At 44.9% G+C, this 22453-nt stretch overlaps 1 pseudogene; it reads left to right on the forward strand.

Annotated features, from left to right (window-relative positions):
• Positions 1-1468: 1468 nt before the first annotated feature.
• On the forward strand, positions 1469-16592 carry LOC123442298 (annotated as a pseudogene).
• The last annotated feature ends 5861 nt before the right edge of the window (positions 16593-22453 follow it).

Consider the following 22453-nt stretch of genomic DNA (forward strand, 5'->3'; position numbering starts at 1 on the left):
TATTGTAGGACAGCAGGTTCATTGCTCACCTCCCGTTCACCTGGATCTAGGGTGGCCAATGGGGGGGACGGGTCACAGATGTGGTCGTTGCAGTAGTTGGATGGGGAGGGCAGTTCGTCCGGGGGGGCCTTCCAGCTGCGGACTTGGGAGAGCAGTTCGCCGGCGCATTTGTCGCCGGCGCCCTTCCAGACGTCGCTGGAGCGCTTCCAGCCGCGGTCCTTACTGGTGAGGGAGAGCAGTTCCCCGGTGTCCTTCCAGACGCATCCGTCGCCCATGAGGGAGAGCAGTTCCCCGGTGTCCTTCCAGCCGCAGCCGTCGCCGGTGCCCTTCCAGCCACGGTTGTCGCTGGCGAGAGAGAACCGTTCACCGGCTCCCTTCCAGGAGCAGTCGCCGGAGCGCTTCCAGCTGCGGTCCTCGCCGGCGAGGGAGAGCAGTTCCCCCGTATCCTTCCAGCCACCGTCGTCCCTAGGGAGGGAGACCATGCCGCGGAGGAAGTCGCCGATACCATACCGCCACCATCCATTGGGCTACACGCCACACAAGCTCTGCCTTTGAAACCAGCCGGCCGGAATATTCATTTCGTGGTCGCAGTACCCGGGGAGGAGGTACCTCAATTGCATGCTTCCTCAAGTAAGTTAGTTTGTTTGATCTTTGTTGATTCCAGACATTTTATTTTGTCTAATATGCTCATATATTTTTTTTGTTTGCATTAGTCTGTCAAATGTAAGTTCTTCGAATGGTATGATACAAATCCTTTTCCTCAATATATCACCAACTTGCTCGGGGACTTGCGAGACAAGATTGATCAGAAGGACGATGAACTGGTTGCCTTGCGAGAACAATTGCAGTCGAAGGAACAAGCACTTGAGGACTCTTTGGAAGAAAGGATGCATCAACTGGAGCTAGGTGAACCAGAACTGGTGTTAATGCAGGTCCGCTTTTGGCTAATAAACATGGAACCAAGTTAGGCCTTAGGGATGAACCGGGTGTAAATAGTTTCTTCAGTTGTCCACTAGCTAAATATGTTTGGAGTGCACTAGCATAGCCACATGGTTTTATGTTGCTAATGGGATTCACCATTTTTTGTGTGCAACTTCCTGATCATCGCTGCTGTTCCTGCTGCTGGTGCCTCCTGCTTCTGCCTCGTGAGACATTGCTGTCAAACTGCTATGTCTTTGGATGTGCTGTATCGGCCAGTGTGGCTGTCAAACTGTTATGTCTTTGGATGTCAAACCTTGTGTTGTAAGCTGGTATCCCCAGCCGTTTAAAACCTCGTTGTTGCTAGCTTAAATGTAAGCAGTTCTCCGGAATTTCGTGTCTGGCCTAGGAATTTGGGTCTAGACGCCAACTCCGTCCGACGCGCGCCGGACGGACGCAGCCCAAATCGTGGCCCAGATCGGGCCCGCCCAACGCCTGCTCCATATATTCAATTTTTTTTGGCACTTTCTATGAGAATGGATAAATAGAAATGGGTACATTCCTACCCATAAAAAAGAGTCCAAATCGACAAAAATAATCTATGGGCTAAAGAAATGCAAAACTGTTAGCGTGAGGATCTAAACAAATGTAGCACTGTAAAACTATATTGAGTATGATATACCATCTCTTTGATGGATTCTCATTTCAGGTAGCGATGTGCTTTTAAATTCTGAGAGTGGATGTGCGGAAGCAAGGAAAAAGGGTTATATTTCACCAAGGATTTTTGAACTCATCCAAATCTTTAACTCTTTCAGGTAGAATGCTATTTTTACCTAACATGACATAATTCTGCTTCTTTACACTTACAAGACATTCTTCTGTTCCTAACAGTAACTCTGACCCTGTCTGATGCCTTGTTTTTGTCGACCGAAAGATCACTGCTAGAGTCCTTGAAAGGACAATGAAGAAAATTGGACAACTCTCACATCTTTCATTTTCTTTTCTTACTGGAGGGGGTTCTTCAGTGGATTCTCTGACCCCTAAAATGCAAAAGGACACACTGGATTTGTTTCGCTCCGGAAAGGTTCTTATATGTCAACATTTGAAGAAACAGAAACTTAGCCTTGTGTTCTAACACTTTTTTGTCTTCCCATTATTAACTAAAATGTAGGTGAACATACTATTTACTACAGACGTTGCGGAAGAGGGCATCGATGTCCCAGACTATTCATGTGTAATAAAATTTGATTTGCCGAAGACAACACGTAGTTTTGTGCAGTCACGTGGACGAGCACGCCAGAAGGCTTCTCATTACATACTAATGATTGAGCGGTAAATTCTTCACTTGGTCATCCATTCTGAACTTCGTATGCTTGTGGTGATAAAATGGTAGCGGAAAGGAACGGTAAAAAGAGAAAACAAGAAGCCATAATTTTGAAATTTTTTGCAGGGGAAATGCGGAACAAAATAAGTCGGTGTCAGCCATTCTAAGAAGCAATATTATGTTAACCTCGCTGCACCCATGCTAAGTTCAGTTGTGTCATGTTATTTCAGCTATCTCATAAGCGTATCTGTATGCAGTTTGTTTAAGACTTTAGCCAGAAACGTGCTTGGTTCACGTTGCGGCAGTGTGAGTCGTAGTGTAGACAGAGTCCTTGTTTACTTAGTCAAGTAATCGTGCAAGGATCTGGCCACGATCTGTCCGTGGGATGGCACGGAGAAAACGGATCGTGATCAGCGCATTGTGCGAGTTTGTTATACAGCTGAATAAAAGGAATGAGCAGAAAAGACGTAGCGGTTACGCGTCGCAAAAATCTCCCTGTTCGCTGCGTTCGTGCAGCTCGTCTTTCTCCTTCAGTTCATCTCAGGTGTGTCCACCTCGCGTGAGTGTGTCGATCCAAGGCTGGTTCTAACACTTGGTATTCAGAGCCTGGTTCACGTACGGCGGCGGAGGTAGGAGGAGTTGTGGCGGCGGAGATCGACGATGGGCGACACTTCACCGAGCAGCAGCGGCGGCGGAAAGTACACGCCGCCGGCAAGGAGGCCTGGTGATGAGGGCACGGCCGCGGAGGTGGCGATCGTACCGCGCATGCCGACGAGGACCGGCGGCGTCCCGATCCAGTATCCCATGCTCACGGACTCGAACTATGGTCTGTGGGCGGTGAAGATGAAGCTGCTCCTTCGCCCCTACGGTGTCTGGCCGGCGATCGAGGGGACAGGCGAGTTTAATCAAAACAGGGATGACGAAGCCTTTGCTGCCTTGTCTCAGTCTGTTCCCGACTCGGTGATGATGGCAGTGGCTGAATGCACCACCGCTCACGAGGCCTGGGAAGCGATCCGGCGCATGCTTGTCGGTGAGGACCGCGTCAAGAAGGCGCGGGTCAAGCAGTTGAAGCGACAGCTCGACCGCATGGAGATGGACGATGGTGAGTCCGTTAGTGTGTTTGCGCAGAAATTGCTGACTCTCGTCGGAGAAATCCGATCGTTGGGCGAGACGGTGTCAGATGAGTCGATCATTGAGGTCCTCTTCAACGCCGTCCCGAGCCGGTTTGGGGACATCGTGAACACCATTGAGCAGTGGGGTGACCTCAGTACCATGACCGTGTCGGAGGCAGTTGGTCGCCTCGCCGCGTTTGAAGAGAGCCAACGCGGGCGGCGCCGTCAATCCGGTGGGAAGGAGGACCAGCTGATGCTGATGACACAGGCCCTTGAGCAGCTCATGAAGGGAAAAAATGGGCCACCGGGAGCCGGCAGTAGCAACGCTGGTCGTGGCCGCGGAGGTGGTCGAGGTCGAGGCGGTGGCCGCGGTAACCGCGGACAAGCCGGGCGCGGCGAGAACAAGGACGTGGAGAAGCAGAAGAAACACCGTAAGTTCGACATCACTAAGGTCAGGTGTTTTAACTGTAATAAGATGGGACATTTTCAGTCAGACTGTCCAGAGCCCAAACGAGAGCAGGCAAATTTTGCCCAGGAGGAGGATGCAGATGAGCAACCTCTGCTCATGATCGCAGCATGTCAGCTGGCCCCAGCAAAGATCGAGTTGACGGAACAAGTGTTCTTGAATGAGAAGCAGGTGCTTCCGAAGCTAAGCGGTGATTGGGACATCTCCTGGTACTTGGACACCGGAGCAAGCAATCATATGACCGGTTGCCGCGACAAGTTTGCAGAGCTCGATGAGGCAGTAAACGGCAAGGTCAAATTTGGCGATGGTTCTGCTGTGGACATCCGTGGACGAGGTTCAGTTCTCTTGAAGTGTCTCACAGGTGAGCACCGGGTTCTGACGGATGTATACTTCATTCCTCGACTTAAGAACAACATTATCAGTTTGGGCCAGCTAGATGAAAATGGATGCAAGTATGCAAGTGAGGATGGAGTAATGACCGTGTGGGACAGAGAAAGAAATGTTCTTGCACGAGTGAATAGGACCAAGAACAGGATGTATATACTGAACATCCAGCCCACTGAACCTGTGTGTCTGCTTGCTCACGCTAAGGATCAAGCATGGTTGTGGCACATGAGGTATGGACATGTAAATTTCAGGTCACTTCGTACACTTGCAGCAGAAGAGATGGTACATGGCATGCCGTACCTCGACCGGGTGGAGCAAATCTGTGATGGGTGCATGATAGCAAAACAGAGACGCCTCTCCTTCCCAGTTCAGGCGACTTACCGCGCAACGGAGCAACTTCAGCTCATCCATGCAGACTTGTGCGGACCTATAACACCTGAAACGCCTGGCGCAAAGAGGTATTTTCTTTTGTTAGTGGATGACCACTCTCGGTTCATGTGGATTACTCTGTTGCGGAGCAAAGATGAAGCTCTCAATGGACTGCAGAAAATCCAAAAGGCAGCTGAAGTTGAAAGTGGGCATCAGTTAAAGGAAATTAGAACAGACCGAGGGGGTGAGTTTACTTCAAGAGAATTTGCAGAGCACTGTGAGCGGCACGGAATCAAGCATTTTCGCACGTCACCGTATAGCCCACAACAAAATGGTGTGGTTGAAAGGAGAAACCAAACCGTGGTGGGCATGGCGCGCAGTCTGCTGAAAAGTATGGGGGTGCCACCTCGGTTTTGGGGTGAAGCAGTGACCACTGCCGTATATTTGCTGAACAGATCGTTGACAAAGAGTGTCAAGGGGAAAACACCATATGAGGCTTGGTATGAGAAAAAGCCGTCAGTTCAACATCTTCGTACTTTTGGTTGTGTTGCTCATGTGAAGAAGGTTGGGCCCGGCGTGTCAAAACTCTCTGATAGAAGCTCACAAATGATCTTTATTGGTTATGAACATGGCTCCAAAGCCTACCGCATGTATGACCCTGAAAGCAAGAAACTTGTTGTATCACGAGATGCAGTGTTCGAGGAAGACAGGTGTTGGGATTGGAGCATCTCGGGATCAGTGGAAAGTAGCGATGGAAGTTCATTTGTTATCAGCTACCCAGAACAACCAAATTGTGACGAAGCAGGAGAGGTAGCAGAAGACGTTGCCCCGGAGGCGGATTCATCAAGTAGAACCCCTGCAATGGCAGCGCCTCGGCTGGGTGATAGAACAAGACGTGCTAACGACGGGTCTGCGATCCCGCTGGACCTAGAAGCCTCTCCGGTGACTCCTGCTTATGCCCCTGGTTCTCCTGACACACCGTACTCCGAGCCTTCCGAGGGCCCACAAGGCAAGCGCCTTCTGGATGATGTCTATGAGGAAACGACAGAGGTAGAGGCAGCCTACTCAGGCCTCTGTTTATTTGGTATGGAAGAACCTGCCAATCACTTCGAGGCGATGAAAGAGTCGTGTTGGCAGAGAGCTATGCAGGATGAATTGAGCTCCATTGAGGCAAATAGTACATGGCACCTTTGTGACCTGCCAAAGGGATGCAGGCCCATTGGTCTGAAGTGGATTTATAAGAGAAAGAAGGATCCCAATGGAGTTGTAGTCAAACACAAGGCGAGGCTGGTAGCTAAAGGGTATGTACAACGCCAAGGGGTCGATTTTGAGGAAGTTTTTGCTCCTGTTGCACGCTTGGAATCTGTCAGACTTCTAGTGGCACTTGCTGCACAATTTGGTTGGAAAATGCATCATATGGATGTTAAATCAGCGTTTCTCAACGGTGATCTGAATGAAGAAGTCTATGTGAGCCAACCGCCGGGGTTTGAGATTGCCGGATGTGACAGCAAGGTGTACAGACTTAAGAAGGCTCTCTACGGCCTTCGACAAGCTCCAAGGGCATGGAACTCAAAATTGGATACTACTCTCACTGAATTTGGCTTTGAAAAATGCCCTTCCGAGTCGGGTCTGTACAGGAAAAGGGCAGCTAAGTCAGTACTGATAGTGGGTGTGTATGTTGATGATTTGATTATCACTGGCGGCAGTGACCGTGCCATCAAAGAATTCAAGGACCAGATGAAGTCTAAGTTTAGCATGAGTGACTTGGGTCTACTAAGTTATTACCTGGGTATTGAAGTTAAGCAATCAGAAGAAGGTATTGTTTTGTGCCAATCAGGTTATGCTTCCCGGATCCTTGAGAAAATGGGGATGTCAGACTGTAAGTCAGCCCAAACCCCACTGGAACCCAGGCTGAAACTCAGCAAGAACAGTAAGGCTAAAGAAACTGATGCAACTCAATACAGGAGTTTAGTGGGGAGTTTGAGATACTTACTTCACACACGTCCTGATCTCAGTTTTGCAGTGGGTTTTGTTGGCAGATTTATGGAGAAGCCCACAACAGAGCATTTGGTCACAGTCAAAAACATTTTGAAGTACGTAAAAGGAACACTCAACCTTGGATGTGTCTACAACAAGTCTAGAGAGTATGCGCCTCAACTGATAGGATACAGCGACAGTGATCATGCGGGAGACATTGATGATCGCAAAAGTACTTCAGGTGTTCTGTTTTACTATGGTGGCTGTCCCATAACCTGGACATCGCAAAAACAGAAAATCGTCGCTCAGTCTTCCTGTGAGGCTGAATATGTAGCTGCTGCATCAGCAGCTTGTCAAGGGATTTGGTTAGCTAGGCTTCTTGGAGAATTACTGGATCAGAAGCCAAACAAGGTACTACTGAAAGTGGATAATCAATCAGCCATTTCCTTGTGCAAAAATCCTGTGTACCACGAGCGAAGCAAGCACATTGAGATAAAATATCACTTCGTGAGAAGCTGTGTTGAGGAGGGGAAGATCATTGTGGAACATATAAGAACTGAAGAACAGCTTGCTGACATATTAACAAAGTCACTTCCTAGGGTTCGGTTCCAGGAGATGAAGGAGATGATCGGATTGCGTGATGTGAAGTGAGTGCAGCAGAGATTAAGGAGGTGAATATTATGTTAACCTCGCTGCACCCATGCTAAGTTCAGTTGTGTCATGTTATTTCAGCTATCTCATAAGCGTATCTGTATGCAGTTTGTTTAAGACTTTAGCCAGAAACGTGCTTGGTTCACGTTGCGGCAGTGTGAGTCGTAGTGTAGACAGAGTCCTTGTTTACTTAGTCAAGTAATCGTGCAAGGATCTGGCCACGATCTGTCCGTGGGATGGCACGGAGAAAACGGATCGTGATCAGCGCATTGTGTGAGTTTGTTATACAGCTGAATAAAAGGAATGAGCAGAAAAGACGCAGCGGTTACGCGTCGCAAAAATCTCCCTGTTCGCTGCGTTCGTGCATCTCGTCTTTCTCCTTCAGTTCATCTCAGGTGTGTCCACCTCGCGTGAGTGTGTCGATCCAAGGCTGGTTCTAACAAGCAAGACCTCCATGTATGAGACTGCTTTGAACAGAGATTCTGAGGATCTCCTCCCTGGTTTCTTCCCCATTGAAGAAAAAAACGAATACCTTGTAGGCACAACAGGCACAAAAGTAACTGCCGATTCTAGCATTGGTGTTATTAACAAATACTGTAACAAGCTTCCAAAAGACAAGTATGGTGATCACATTTCAATTTTTTTGTCGTACACATATAACAGATGGTATAGCAGATTTACTACCTTCTTGAAGGTACAACCAAACGAAAGGAGCTGCATGGTACAACTGGAGTACGTGCCTTGTCTGGTACCTGGGCATTCGAGAAAAATGTTGTTAAGCTTCAAGGCTATAAGTTGATTTTTTTTTTGTGATCAAGTTGGTCAGAGATACTCTGACTTTGTTCTGTTAATTGGCACAAATATATCAAATGAAGCTGCTAATTTGGATAATGATCTGTATCTTCATGACAAGATGGTAAAAGCTTCAGCCTCTCCTTGCGGCCTTCTTGAGTTGGATGTTAAACAGGTCTGTCCAAGTTTGTGTTTTCTTCTTTCTATGTTTGTTTCTCCTTCTTTGGCTTTGTTTAACATGAAATATTTCTTCTGTTTTTTTTTGGTCAGATGGAGCAAGCAAAGCTATTTCAAGCACTTATGTTCAATGGTTTGTTCGGAAAGTTGTTCACTCGATCAAAATCATCCAATTTTCCGAGGGAGTTTATTCTCAATAAAAATGATGCATTGATCTGGAATAATGCAAATATGTATCTGATTTTACCTATTGATCCTACTCCGGACTCTCATGACATTTCTTGCATTAACTGGAGAATCATCGATGAAGCCGTTACAGCTGTCAAACTTTTGAGAACGATCTATTCTAAAGACAAAATGAACATACCAGGACTTGATTTCAACCAAAACGACAGAGATATAATTCATTTAGCTAACACGTCATGTAAGGCTCATGACCTTAGAAATGTGGTAGTGCTGGCAGTTCACACAGGGAGGATATATACTGCTCTTCATGTTTCTGATTTATCTGCCAATAGCACATTCGATGGTGTATCAGATAAGAAAGAAAGAAAGTTCAACACCTTTGTTAAATACTTTGAAGAAACGTATGTTTACTATGTGTACAATTATGTTCTTTCTCAAGCATCGATATGTTCAACTCCATTTTCGATTAATGTATTTCATGTGCAGGTACGGCATAGTTCTTCGTCATCCTTTACAGCCATTACTAGCGCTGAAACCCAGTCATAGACCTCACAACCTTCTCTCCTCAAAGTTGAGAGATGAAGGTACTTGTTTTTCCATCTGTAGTCAGTTCCAGTTTCAATCACTTCGTAGTTTGTTGAAGAATTGTTACATAAAGTATCTTAAATTTATCATATGCCAAGCATGATTGAAAATAAGCTCATTTAGACAGCCTATCCTTTGTTCTCCATGTTTGTTGATTTTTCTAGGATCATGTTCCAATTATTCATGTTTATTTGTTGCTTTTCTAGGCAACCATGTCAAGATAAATGGGGGCACATCACCTGTAAATAAGACGGACAGTTGTGTTCACATGCCCCCAGAGTTGCTGATTCTCCTTAATCTACCTGAGGACATTTTGAGAGCATTTTACTTGTTCCCCTCTTTGATGCATCGTATAGAGACGTTAATGCTAGCCAGTCAACTAAGAAGTGAAATTTCATATGAAGATTCAAATATATCAAGCTTTCTAGTAAGAAATCACCATTAGTATTTTTTGTCAAATCCATGCATACATTTGTTATTTTCTTGAAATGGACATAATCAATTTGCACATTCTCTTTAGATTCTAGAAGCTATTACAACACTTCGATGCTCTGAAAACTTCTCCATGGAGCATCTAGAATTATTGGGAGATTCTGTGCTGAAGTATGCAGTGAGTCGTCACCTTTTCCTGAAATTTCCTGATAAGGACGAGGGGCAGTTATCATCCAGTAGGGATGATATAATATCTAATGCTGCACTTTATGGGTTTGGAATTGGACACACAATACAGGTAAAATTGTATCTCATCTTGAGAAATCTATACAAATGTTGCATTTGTTCAATTGATCTTAACATTATCACAGACTAATCCCATAACTGGTGGCATCCATGTGATTCATAGGGTTACATACGTGATGCTGCATTTGATCCTCGTCGATGGCTTGCACCGGGACAGCTCTCGATTCACCCTTTTCCTTGTAATTGCTCAGTAGATTCTGAGGTTGTAACTCGGGATATTCATGTTGTTGATGACAAACCTATTGATATAATTGGCCAGACCTGTGATAAGGGACACAGATGGATGTGTTCCAAAACAATTTCTGATTGTGTTGAAGCCGTAATTGGGGCATATTATGTAGGAGGTGGCTTAAGAGCAGCTCTGGCTGTTTTCAAGTGGCTGGGTATTGATGCTGAAATTGAGGAAGAAGTGATTATTCAGACCATCTTGAGTGCACCTGTGATGACCTATCCTCCGAAAATTGATGTTGAAATGCTTGAAGCAAAACTAGGCTATGTATTTTCGGTGAAAGGTTTTCTGCTAGAAGCTCTTACCCACTCATCACAGCAGGAATCAGCAGAACGATACTCCTACCAGGTATTGGTTGATGTTATCCTAGAACTTTCTTTAGCTTGTTAGTCATACTTGGTGTCTTTGAATCTTTATTGTGCAATTTCTCCACCAAAAAACACTAAATATTATTTGTTTCAGCGTCTGGAGTTCCTTGGCGATGTTGTCTTGGATATTCTGCTAACGTGGCATCTTTTCAATAATCATAAATACACAGATGAGGGGGAATTGACAGATTTACGGTCTGCATCAGTAAACAATGAAAACTTTGCACAAGTCGCAGTAAAGCACAAGCTCCATCAGTTTCTCCAGCATTCTTGTGGGAATTTAGCAGACCAAATTACTAAATATGCGAATAGTTTTGAAAATTCTTCCATGGACAAAATCAAACTTTTATCAGATGCCACATTAAGTGGGCCTAAAGTATGTTTCGCTTCCTCTGACTTTGATGTGTGTGATTTACACTGAAACATATCCATAGTTGTGGTGTATCTAACAGAATCCATTTGGCTGTTAGATGGAGCTAGCTTGGTCTTGAAGTATCAAAGTATGTAAAAGTCCTAGTAGAAGTAAAAGTTCTAATTCTTTGTGTTCAGGTCAATTTTGAATTGCTCTGTAAAGAAGCAGTTTTGAAATAGTTTCCAGTTGTTACAAGCTGGAGGTACTGTAACAGGCGTATTATTTAGTGAACAGTAACCAACTAAAAACCCATACCAGGATGTATCCCCTTTATAACAAAACCAAGCTTGTTCTGTGTGTGTGAGAGACACTTACCTTCTAGAATCTAAAGAGAATGTGCAAATTGATTATGTCCATTTCAAGAAAATAAAAATTGTATGCATAGAGTTGACAAAAAATACTAATGGTGATTTCTTACTAGAAAGCTTGATATATTTGAATCTTCATATGAAATTTCACTTCTTAGTTGACTGGCTAGCATTAATGTCTCTATACGATGCATCAAAGAGGGGAACAAGTAAAATGCTCTCAAAGTGTCCTCAGGTAGATTAAGGAGAATCAGCAACTCTGGGGCATGTGAACACAACTGTCCGTCTTATTTACAGGTGATGTGCCCCCATTTATCTTGACATGGTTGCCTAGAAAAGCAACAAATAAACATGAATAATTGGAACATGATCCTAGAAAAATCAACAAACATGGAGAACAAAGGATAGGCTGTCTAAATGAGCTTATTTTCAATCATGCTTGGCATATGATAAATTTAAGATACTTTATGTAACAATTCTTCAACAAACTACGAAGTGATTGAAACTGGAACTGGCTACAGAGTGAAAAACAAGTACCTTCATCTCTCAACTTTGAGGAGAGAAGGTTGTGAGGTCTATGACTGGGTTTCAGCACTAGTAATGGTTGTAGTAGGACCAGTCAATCTCCTGCAATTTCTCCACCTTGTGTACACGCTGAATTGTCACTCTGGTTGTATAGAATGATGTGCATAGTAGTAGCAGTCTATCTACCATCGTCCCAACATATAGCCTAATGATCATATCATCATCAATATATGCACGGACATCTTCCTTCTCACAGTTTTGAAACAAGTTCTTGATGTTAGCCGCTGAGAATGCCCATCGTTTCTCAGAAATATTCATTTCCACGAGATCCGGTAGCTCAACTTCATATGCCAAACATGATTGAAAATAAGCTCATTTAGACAGCCTATCCTTTGTTCTCCATGTTTGTTGATTTTTCTAGGATCATGTTCCAATTATTCATGTTTATTTGTTGCTTTTCTAGGCAACCATGTCAAGATAAATGGGGGCACATCACCTGTAAATAAGACGGACAGTTGTGTTCACATGCCCCCAGAGTTGCTGATTCTCCTTAATCTACCTGAGGACATTTTGAGAGCATTTTACTTGTTCCCCTCTTTGATGCATCGTATAGAGACGTTAATGCTAGCCAGTCAACTAAGAAGTGAAATTTCATATGAAGATTCAAATATATCAAGCTTTCTAGTAAGAAATCACCATTAGTATTTTTTGTCAACTCTATGCATACATTTGTTATTTTCTTGAAATGGACATAATCAATTTGCACATTCTCTTTAGATTCTAGAAGCTATTACAACACTTCATGCTGTGAAAACTTCTCCATGGAGCATCTAGAATTATTGGGAGATTCTGTGCTGAAGTATGCAGTGAGTCGTCACCTTTTCCTGAAATTTCCTGATAAGGACGAGGGGCAGTTATCATCCAGTAGGGATGATATAATATCTAATGCTGCACTTTATGGGTTTGGAATTGGACACACAATACAGGTAAAATTGTATCTCATCTTGATAAATCTATACAAATGTTGCATTTGTTCAATTGATCTTAACATTATCACAGACTAATCCCATAACTGGTGGCATCCATGTGATTCATAGGGTTACATACGTGATGCTGCATTTGATCCTCGTCGATGGCTTGCACCGGGACACCTCTCGATTCACCCTGTTCCTTCATGTGTTTTCAACCTATCTTTCTCCTCATCCAACTCCTTTTGAGCACCTCTGCTTTTCTTTACATATTAGACGCATCCGATCGATAGTGTTTTATAACATCATTCATTTTTTCGCAGATTAACGGTGCCGAGCCCGCCGATCTCGATAACCACAATCGAATTCGATAAACCACAATTGAATTCGATAAACCGCTATCGAATTCGATAAACCGCCATCGAATTCGATCAACCGCCGAATTTGATAAACCACTATCGAATTCGATGTTCGCTAATCGAATTCGATTGTGGTTTACCGAATTTGATTATTGAACATCGAATTCGATCAATGAACATCGAACTCGATTGTGTTTTATCGAATATTCGATTGTGGTTATCGAGTTTGATTGTGGTTTATCGAATTCGATTAATGAAACCCTAAACCCTAAACCACATACCAGATCAAAAAGGCGTGGAACTCCTTCAGGTGTTTTCAACCTATCTTTCTCCTCATCCAACTCCTTTTGAGCACCTCTGCTTTCCACATACCAGATCAAAAAGGCGTGGAACTCCTTCAGGTGTTTTCAACCTATCTTTCTCCTCATCCAACTCCTTTTGAGCACCTCTGCTTTTCTTTAGGCAAAGATGGAAGTATTCGAGTCCTTGGCGCACAAGACAAGGAAGCGATTTGCGTGTTCTGGCAGCTTGGCGGAGATCTAGGAAGGCGGATCGCCCCGAGTTTTGCGGCGGCGACGGAGATCAACTGCCGGAGATCAACTGTCGCGACATGTGTGTTCATGGGCACGGGCATGTCCCTTGGGTTTGGGTCCCAAGCAAACCGAACGCAAACCGCGTCCCAAGCAACCGGACAACAGTGTAGGTTGTCCGTTGCTGGTGGCAAGAAGATTGGGGTCGAACCTCCGTGCCCATCACCAGCCGCTGAGACTGTCAACATACACATGTTGGGGCGCCTGGAGCAAAACACTTGCCCGTGCCTAGCCCTTGAGTTAGCGGATATCCGCCCCATGAAATCCGTGGGCGTAACAAACCCTCCAAACCCTTACCCTCCGGGTCGGATATCCATGGATACCCGGATCCATGGATAAAATTGCCACCCTTACAAATGGTCCTTGGCTCATTCAGGCAAACACCACATGAAATGGTGCTTGATCCATCGCAATCAAACACCGGTTGAGATGGTGCTTGGCCCTCCCAGTTAAACACCAGCTGAAATGGTAGTTGACCCTCCCAGGAAAACACCACTTGAAATGGTTCTTGGCTTCTCCCAGGCAAATACCACTTGAAATGGTTCTTGGCTTCTCCAAGGCAAATACCACTTGAGGTTCGTCTTCTCCCAGGCTTCTTGAACCGCCACCCACGACGCTGGCCTCCGCGCCCGATCCCTGCTCAACTTCATCCTCCTCGACCTCACCTCCTCAGATGCACCGCGCCCCGACCTCATCGCCGAGTTTTCCCAATATGGTGTTTTGAGTTGGAGAAGCCAAGAACCATTTCAGCTGGTGTTTGCCTGGGAGGGTCAACCACGATTTCAGCCGGTGTTTGACTGGGTGGAGTGAGTCAAGCACAATTCCAAAAGGTGTTTGCCTGGGAGGGTCAACCACCATTTCAGTAGGTGTTTAACTGGGAGGGTCAACCACCATTTCAACAGGTGTTTGATTGGGATGGGTCAAGCACCATTTCATGTGGTGTTTTCCTGGAATGAGTCAAGCACCATTCCTAATGGTGTTTTCCTGGAATGAGTCAAGCACCATTTCACATGGTGTTTTGAGTTGGAGCAGCCAAGAACCATTTGTAGTGGTGTTTGAGTGGGAGGGGTCAAGCACCATTTAAAGTGGTGTTTGCCTGGAGAAGCCAAGCACCATTTCACATGGTGTTTTGAGTTGGAGAAGCCAAGAACCATTTCATCTGGTGTTTGCCTGGGAGGGGTCAAACACCATTTAAACTGGTGTTTTCCTGGAGAAGACAAGCACCATTTTAAGTGGTGTTTGGCTGGAGTGAGTCAAGCAAAAAGATAGCGTGTCGGAGACAACTAAACCATGGCGAGGCTCCAGCTCAACTTCGAACTCCCTATAGGCAGTTAAATAAATTGGGTTGTTGATGTCTAAAAATTCATGCACATTCCAATCTCCGCCTCAAAGCACCCTTTAAGTTGTGATCCATTTTGTGGCAAAGGATAGAATGTTGAAGCTGAGAGAAGGACCGCACTACCTGCTCCAACTCAAAACACCAATTGGCTGCTCCAACTCAAAACACCATGTGAAATGGTACTTGGCTCCTCCCAGGAAAACACCATTTGAAATGGTGCTTGACCCTCCCAGGCAAACACCATGTGAAATGGTGGTTGGCTCTCCCAGCCAAACACCATTTGAAATGGTGGTTGGCTGCTCCAACTCAAAACACCATGTGAAATGGTCCTTGGCTCCACCCAAGAAAACACCATGTGAAATGGTGCTTGGCTCATTCCAAGCAAACACCACTTGAAATGGTGCTTGGCCCTCCGAGCCAAACAACATGTGAAATGGTACTTGGCCCCTCCCAGCCAAACACCATGTGAAATGGTACTTGGCTCCTCCCAGTAATACACCATTTGAAATGGTGCTTGACCCTCACAGGCAAACACCATGTGAAATGGTGCTTGGCTCATTACAAGCAAACACCACTTGAAATGGTGCTTGGCCCTCCCAGCCAAACACCATGTGAAATGGTCCTTGGCCCCTGCCAGCCAAACACCATGTGAAATGGTGCTTGGATCTCCCAGCCAAACACAAGGTGAAATGGTGCTTTTCTCACTCCAGGCAAACACCATGTGACTCCTCCCAGTAAAACACCAAATGAAATGGTGCTTGGCCCCTCCCAGTAAATCACCATGTGAAATGGTCCTTGGCTCCTCCCAGTAAAACACCATGTGAAATGGTGCTTGGCCCTCCCAGTAAAACACCATGTGAAATGGTGCTTGGCCCTCCCAGCCAAACACCAGGTGAAATGGTTCTTGCCTCATCCAACTCAAAACACCATTTGAAATGGTGCTTGGCTGCTCCAACTCAAAACACCACTTGAAATGGTGCTCGTGCGCGGCGGACGGTGCCGCGGGCGGTTCATCGTGAAGACCTCGCCCCGTTACACGTTTTCCATCGTAACGGACCATCATTTTGGCCGGTTTCCACCGTGACGCACGTGTAGGCTATTCCCGGTTTCACGTTTCCCCGACATCGGGAAGACCGTTTTGGCATGTTTCCACCGTAACGCACGTGTAGGTTGTTTCTAGCGCTGGTGGATTTCCTGCAAAACAAGGGGATTTATTTCACTTCGGTTGACAAGAGGCGTGACAAGACACTGCTTCATCTGGCTGGAATCGAAATTCCTGAAGATTACTACATTGATCTGCAAGATATTTACAAGTCAGAAGAAAGATTGAGTAATGGCGAACTTGTAAGGGTTGGAATGGCTACGATGGCGTCTGAAATCGTTGACAGTTCGTACAATGAGATGAAGAAGAAACTGAGCAGTGATGATCACCAATTATGGGAGTGGAAGCCGCTTCCACAGATTAACCTTGAATATGCTGTGGTAGATGGGTATCTGAGCTACGAGATATACTCTCGCTTCAGAATAGTAAATGTGAGGCAGGGTCAACTCAAAATCCTAGCACCAGCAGCAATGGAAGTGGTCTGCCCTAGTTGCAAGACAAATGTAAGGCAGGGTCAACTCAAAATCCCAGCACTAGCACTAGCACCAGCACCAATGGAAGTGGTCTGCCCTAGTTGCAAGACAACAGCTCCCATTGTGGATGAGGACCCCTGCAAGACCACTACGATGGCTGGGGCTCTGTATCTTCTCTTAGTCTGTTACTCCTTGGAGACTGTTACCTCCTTATGTACACCTGTTACTCCATTGTAGTTGTTACCCTCCATAGTAGATCTATTACTTATTTAGTAATGTTACCGCCTGATATAGACCTGTAACTTTTCCTGTCATGTATACTCTCCAGAGTATACCTGTTACTCCGATAGTCATGTTACCGACCAATGTAGAAGGACCCCTCTAGTTATTCGAATCATTTATGCTGAAATTTTGCAAGCCCATTCAACATAATCTTGGCATGTTCTGTGGCGCATTGTACATATAAATCACGCTAGAGCACCCGCCGTTCTGGGCCGTCTGCATCCGCCGGTCCATCTTGGATTTGCTTTGTATGAAAAATGCTAAGTATGAACTTCCTTCGTGTTCAAATCCATTCGGAGATTTCATTATCATTCTTTAGACTGCTCTTGCTTCCACATTTCATGGTTTGAGGTGGGAGCCAGCGCGTGCACGCGAAATGCATCTCGGCCAATTCCTTCCCACACTCTCATGGCTCTCTGCCCAAGCAAATCGACACCCCACACTTGCATCGGAGGAAAACCCTCGCCCTCTTCCGCTTTCCACCGCCACGGCTAGATGCCTAACATGCCCTCGTCCAGCGATCTGAATCTACCCGGCCGCAGGCCCCTCAGCCAGCTCATCGACGGGCGGGAGGTCGCCAACCAACCCAAAATCTCAGGGCTGCTTCTCCCTCTAAGGCTAGGTGGTGTAAATTGTAATTAAGCAGGTGATTAGACTAGCAGATTAATTAATTACCATAGCTTCTAGAACAAATAAGCTCTCGTATCTAAAAAAGAAATGAAAAGCCTGTGACAAAGGAAATTTTTACCAGAAAACGAAGTACAATGGAATAGCTGATAAATAAGCGTAATAACATCGTCCATCCATAAAATTTTCCTTTTTCCCACAAGATAAGTACATATAGTTTATCCATTGCCTCAGCCGCTGATAAATAAGCAATAGACTCAGCCGCTGGCCTCGTGTGCCATCGAAGCAAAGCTAAATTGTGGTAACTAGACAAGTCTGCTTACTGAAGCTCGCAAAACAATGTAGCTTTCAAAAGTACGGTGTGGGGGAGCGGGTCGCCGATGCAGCCGTCACCGCCAGGGGAGGGGGGCTGGGGGGGGGGCTTCCAGCCGTCGCCGGTGTGGGGGAGCTGGTCGCCGGTGCAGCCATCACCGCCAGGGGATAGCAGCTCGTCGGCGTCCTTCCAGCCTTGCCCGTCGAGGATGACTTCGTCGACAACCTACCGGTCTATGCCCTCGCCTTTAGGGTACCACGAGAATCCATTGGACTACAAGCCAGCCAAGTTATGCAATTGCGACCCCAGACAGCAGGCTGGGCTATTCATTTCGTGGAAGGAGTGTGCCTGGGGAGGAGGTACTACAGTTGCATGCGTCCTCTAGTAAGTTTTTCTGTTTGATCTTTGTCGATTCTGGTCATTTTTTAAATTTGGTCTAATGTGCTCATGTTTTTGTTGCATTAGTGTGAGAGATGCAGCGAATTCCTTGGCTGGGCTGATCCGGTTTTTCCTGAACATATCACAAACTTGTTGTGGTATTATCAAGACAGAGTGGGTGGATTAGCGTTGGAGGTTGATGCATACACAAAGCGGGAACAAGAGCTAGGCGGCAATCTGGAAGATGTGATGACGAAATTGCGTTTCGGTTGAAGGTCGAGTGGTGTTCTGGCTAATAAGTACTCGTGTATGAAATTTCGTTTATAATCTCCCCCAGACAACACCAACACCTAAGTTATAGTAGCTCTTTATCTTGGGCAGCTGTGTCTGCTTCCTCTGGCGAGTGTGCCGTATGTAGCCTATCGTTGAACATTTGGGCTTCTATGCCAGGTCTGTAAAACTTTGTGGGTTGTTTGAGAAGATAACCCCGTCAGCCGTGGGGCTTTATTAATATAAAGCCGGCATCAGTTGCCTATTATCTAAATGTTGCTAAGTTAAACCATCTTTTGCACTCAGCCAATTCCGGCTTAAGAGCAGGCGGGCACTCCAGCAGGCGGGCACTCATGTGTTCAGGCTCCTCTCATCACAATAGCTGGGTGGTGGCAAGCCCTGTTCAGCATAAAAAGAATAAAAATCCCAGTTTAAACTCAGTTTTGCATGCAGTGCCCAACTTCAAATTAATAAAGACAAACCGGTTCAACAGAGCCAGGAACAGAATACGATTACAACCCAAGGCAACAAAGCCAACAACACAGGAAGTTCAGAGCATCCTTACAACACAAGCACTAAGCATTCATTTTCAACGAACAAATTCGAAAGTAAGCTTACAACACAAGCACTAAACATTCTCTTTTGACGAAATTTCCTTTAGGACCTGTAGCTGGGCGCCACGGTCAGGGTAGGTTTCTCTTTTGACGAAATTTCCTTTAGGAACTTTAGCTGGGCGTGAGGGTCAGGGTAGAGGTGAAACATACGCACAGCCTCCTTGTTCTTCGCCAGTGCCTTTCTGAACCTACAAACAATCTTGCCGTGGATTCCCCAACTAATCAGCTTCTTAACTATGTCCTCAACTGTCATTTCATCTTGATCCGTCTCGCCAAGTTGCACTGACGAGGAACTTTCGGTTTGAGCAGCGTCAAGTGCAGCGATTGTCTGAGAATACTTATCAAGCAGCAACAAGGGGACTGACTGGGAGACTGGCCGGGAAACCGGAAGACCTTTTCTTTTGCGGTTCCATTGTTTACGAACTACAACCAATCTTGTCCTGATCGTGTCTTTAGTGAACTTCACCTGCGGTCGAAATCTGGTATTCATCTCAATTGAAGCTTTTGTAGAAAAATCCGATTTGGCTACCAGATACATGCTTAGTTTATCAGGAGTGTCTAGTTTCCCAAACAGATGATCTGTCTCTTCATGCGTCCAATCATGTGTCTCTCTGTCCTTGTTTGTTCCTTCCGTGCTAGCTCCTGATACGGTGTCTGATTGAGCCACCTATATATATAGTACATGCATTCAGATTCATAGTTTTAACTGAAAATATTAAAGAACAGTAGCTAAATCCATATCTTCACATGCATTTTTATTCTCTTCAAATTTTACCACTCCTAACATGTCATTTTACTACTCCAAAGTCCTAACATGCCACTTTAGTAATCCTATCATGCCAAGGAACTCACTCTCAAGAAACTGAAAATGGTACAAACTGAAATGCTCATCTATCATATATTGGCAGGTGAGTGTTGCTGAAAGTGTTACTGAAGGTACTGAAAGTGTTGAAGCTACTGAAGCAAGATTATTTAAGATCATGTGTTGATGCCAGTACAAAAATGCTCAATTCTGAAGAAGTGCATAGATTGTGTGAATGCTCGACTCTGAAATTGTGTCTAGATTACATCCCACTGCAGAGGAGGAGATTTTGTTGAATCTAAGGCAAATAGTTTTAAATGTTTCTGGTTTTTAAAAAGAGAAACTGCAAATGTGGATGACTTGCGTCAATTAAAATGGGCCAGAGGAGGGACAGAGTAACTTCTTACACTGAGCTACACCTAACCACAAAAATTTACAATTGGATTCAGGGGACTATATTTTCTTGACACATACAGTTTGTTGCATACAGTTTGTTCTTGTTACAGAAAAAACAGTAAAGAAGTTGGGGAGTCAATATACCTGGCCCAGGCTCAGCTGAAGTTGAGGATGATCTCCTCCATATGACATATTTGCTGGACAAATCTATACATCAAAACAAGAGTAAATATTAGAGGAAATCCATTGTATTCTTTTAGCAGAAAAAACAGTAAAGTTGAAAAAGGAACAAACCTGGCAGTGCCTCGTCAGCTGGCAGGGGATATTAGAAGAACAGGATGAGCTCACATGCCTTTGCAGAATCTTTTGCTTCTGTATCAGAAGCAAACATCCTCAATAATTTCCCATTTTGTAAATGATATAGTATAAGCAATTCATGTCGTTCTATGGTTCAGCAATTGCAAAAAAATCTAAATATTAGGTTCCCTGTTTCCTAATACATCTGAGACCTTATATTACTTTTTCCCATGCGACTAATAGAGTAATGTTGTACGAGTGCATCTGTGATGTGAGTATCCTGTTGTTCAGCTTCTGATATTAGTAAGTGGCATGCTGCATCGATTGTAACAGGGGAGAGATTTTCAGCAAAATTGTAACAAAAGCTGTATGTACCATAGCTTCTCCAAGATAATTTTGAAGAGAAAAAAAGAATAGTTTTCTGACCTCGGTGCTCAATCCATATGTGCTGCACACATAAATCATTAGCAATCTGTCTTGTTTACCTTTTCCTGACTTAAAATAGCTATTGTTACATTATGCTTGGTACAAACTACCGGCAACTATTGTGCCTTCCTAATCCAACAACCTGTTATTTTTCCAGGTTTTGGTGCTATTAATTGTTATGTAGTAAGCATGCTCTCATTGTACTTGTCCTCAGAAGAGAAGCAATAGACTCAGCCGCTGGCCTCGTGTGCCATCGAAGCAAAGCTAAATTGTGGTAACTAGACAAGTCTGCTTACTGAAGCTCGCAAAACAATGTAGCTTTCAAAAGTAAACTCTGGTGTCAACATATTGTACCCGTGCAGAGCAAGGATAAAATTTATCCATTGCCGTCACCATGTTATTTTGGTCTGTATGAGTTGCTGTGACTGTTGAGAATGTGTTCGGTGTTGTAAAATGAACAAAACAGTGAAGCTCTATGGAAAATGAATCGAGGCAGCAAGCTCTATGGTGACGGCAATGGATAAATCCATTTGTGAATGAACTTAACAGTGAAGCTCTATGGAAAATCAATCGAGGCAGCAAGCTAGGATACTATCGAGGCAGCAAGCTAGGATTAGTACCTTGCAGATCCCCTAAAAATCAAAAGCAAAACAACAATGCAAAGATGGGGGACTGACCTTCCTCTTCCGCGGCGGCCGATCTGATTTCGCCGCTCTCTTTGGGAGGGCGCGGCGATCTGAATGAAGCATCAAATGCGTAGGGCTGGTTGGTGATATAGGAGGGGAAGGGAAGGGAAGCATCTGCGGCGATTTGACGCGCCTCGGGCGCCTCCCGTCGTTGCTTCCCGAAGAGGAGAAGCAGAGGCCTGCTGCAGGCTACGGAGGGCTTCACGCGCGACATTACTGCTACTGCAAAGTAAGCAGACGGAAGCAAGCAGACGGCGGACCAACGGTTCAGGTGAGGCACCCGCTCGGACCGACGGAAGCTGCAGCATTGATTTTTGCCAACAATGTCTCTGACAGTGTATAACAATAAACTGAACGGCCAGGTTCGACCATTATCATATCTGACAGTTTATTATATTGCTAGAAAGTGATCTAACTGAGGTAGCTAACTTTGCTATGTTCCAGTAAACTGACTTAGCTGAATATTTTGCAGGTGGAATGAGATGCTGTTATTTCAGCCGAGTTTTTTGAGTATTGCCGAAAGCTTAGGAACAAGAGATGTCTATCAGTTGAGGTAAATGCTGATGCAGAAGTAATTTTACCAGGAATATCTCTTATAATGTATCACTCTCAAGTGAGTAGTCAGCTGAGTGGCACCATCCATGCTAAATTAAAGAGAGAGAGACACACACAACCTTGTTTTTACAAAGAAGATGAGACGAGTCTCATGTCACAGCTTTTGGTAGAAACCTAAAAAGTTCAGATATTCTTTTGACATTTACGTATCACCTAGAAAGTCTCTGGTAATGCACAAGTGTCAAACAGGTGCAGCTTTCCCTATCACACCCCAACTTAATTACCTATGCTCCAGTAAACAAACAGCTAGTTTAGTTTTATCTAACTCCAATTTCGTCTCTAGCTTAACACATGCAAAACTGTCTGAAAATTATAGCCGCATGTTTGCAGACGTTCAGTGATATACTTCCATTATTTTTCACTCTGCATGGATTAATTGACGAGTTATTCAA

Source organism: Hordeum vulgare, chromosome 3H, assembly GCF_904849725.1.
Source record: "Hordeum vulgare subsp. vulgare chromosome 3H, MorexV3_pseudomolecules_assembly, whole genome shotgun sequence".
In the NCBI taxonomy this organism is placed as follows: Eukaryota; Viridiplantae; Streptophyta; class Magnoliopsida; order Poales; family Poaceae; genus Hordeum; species Hordeum vulgare.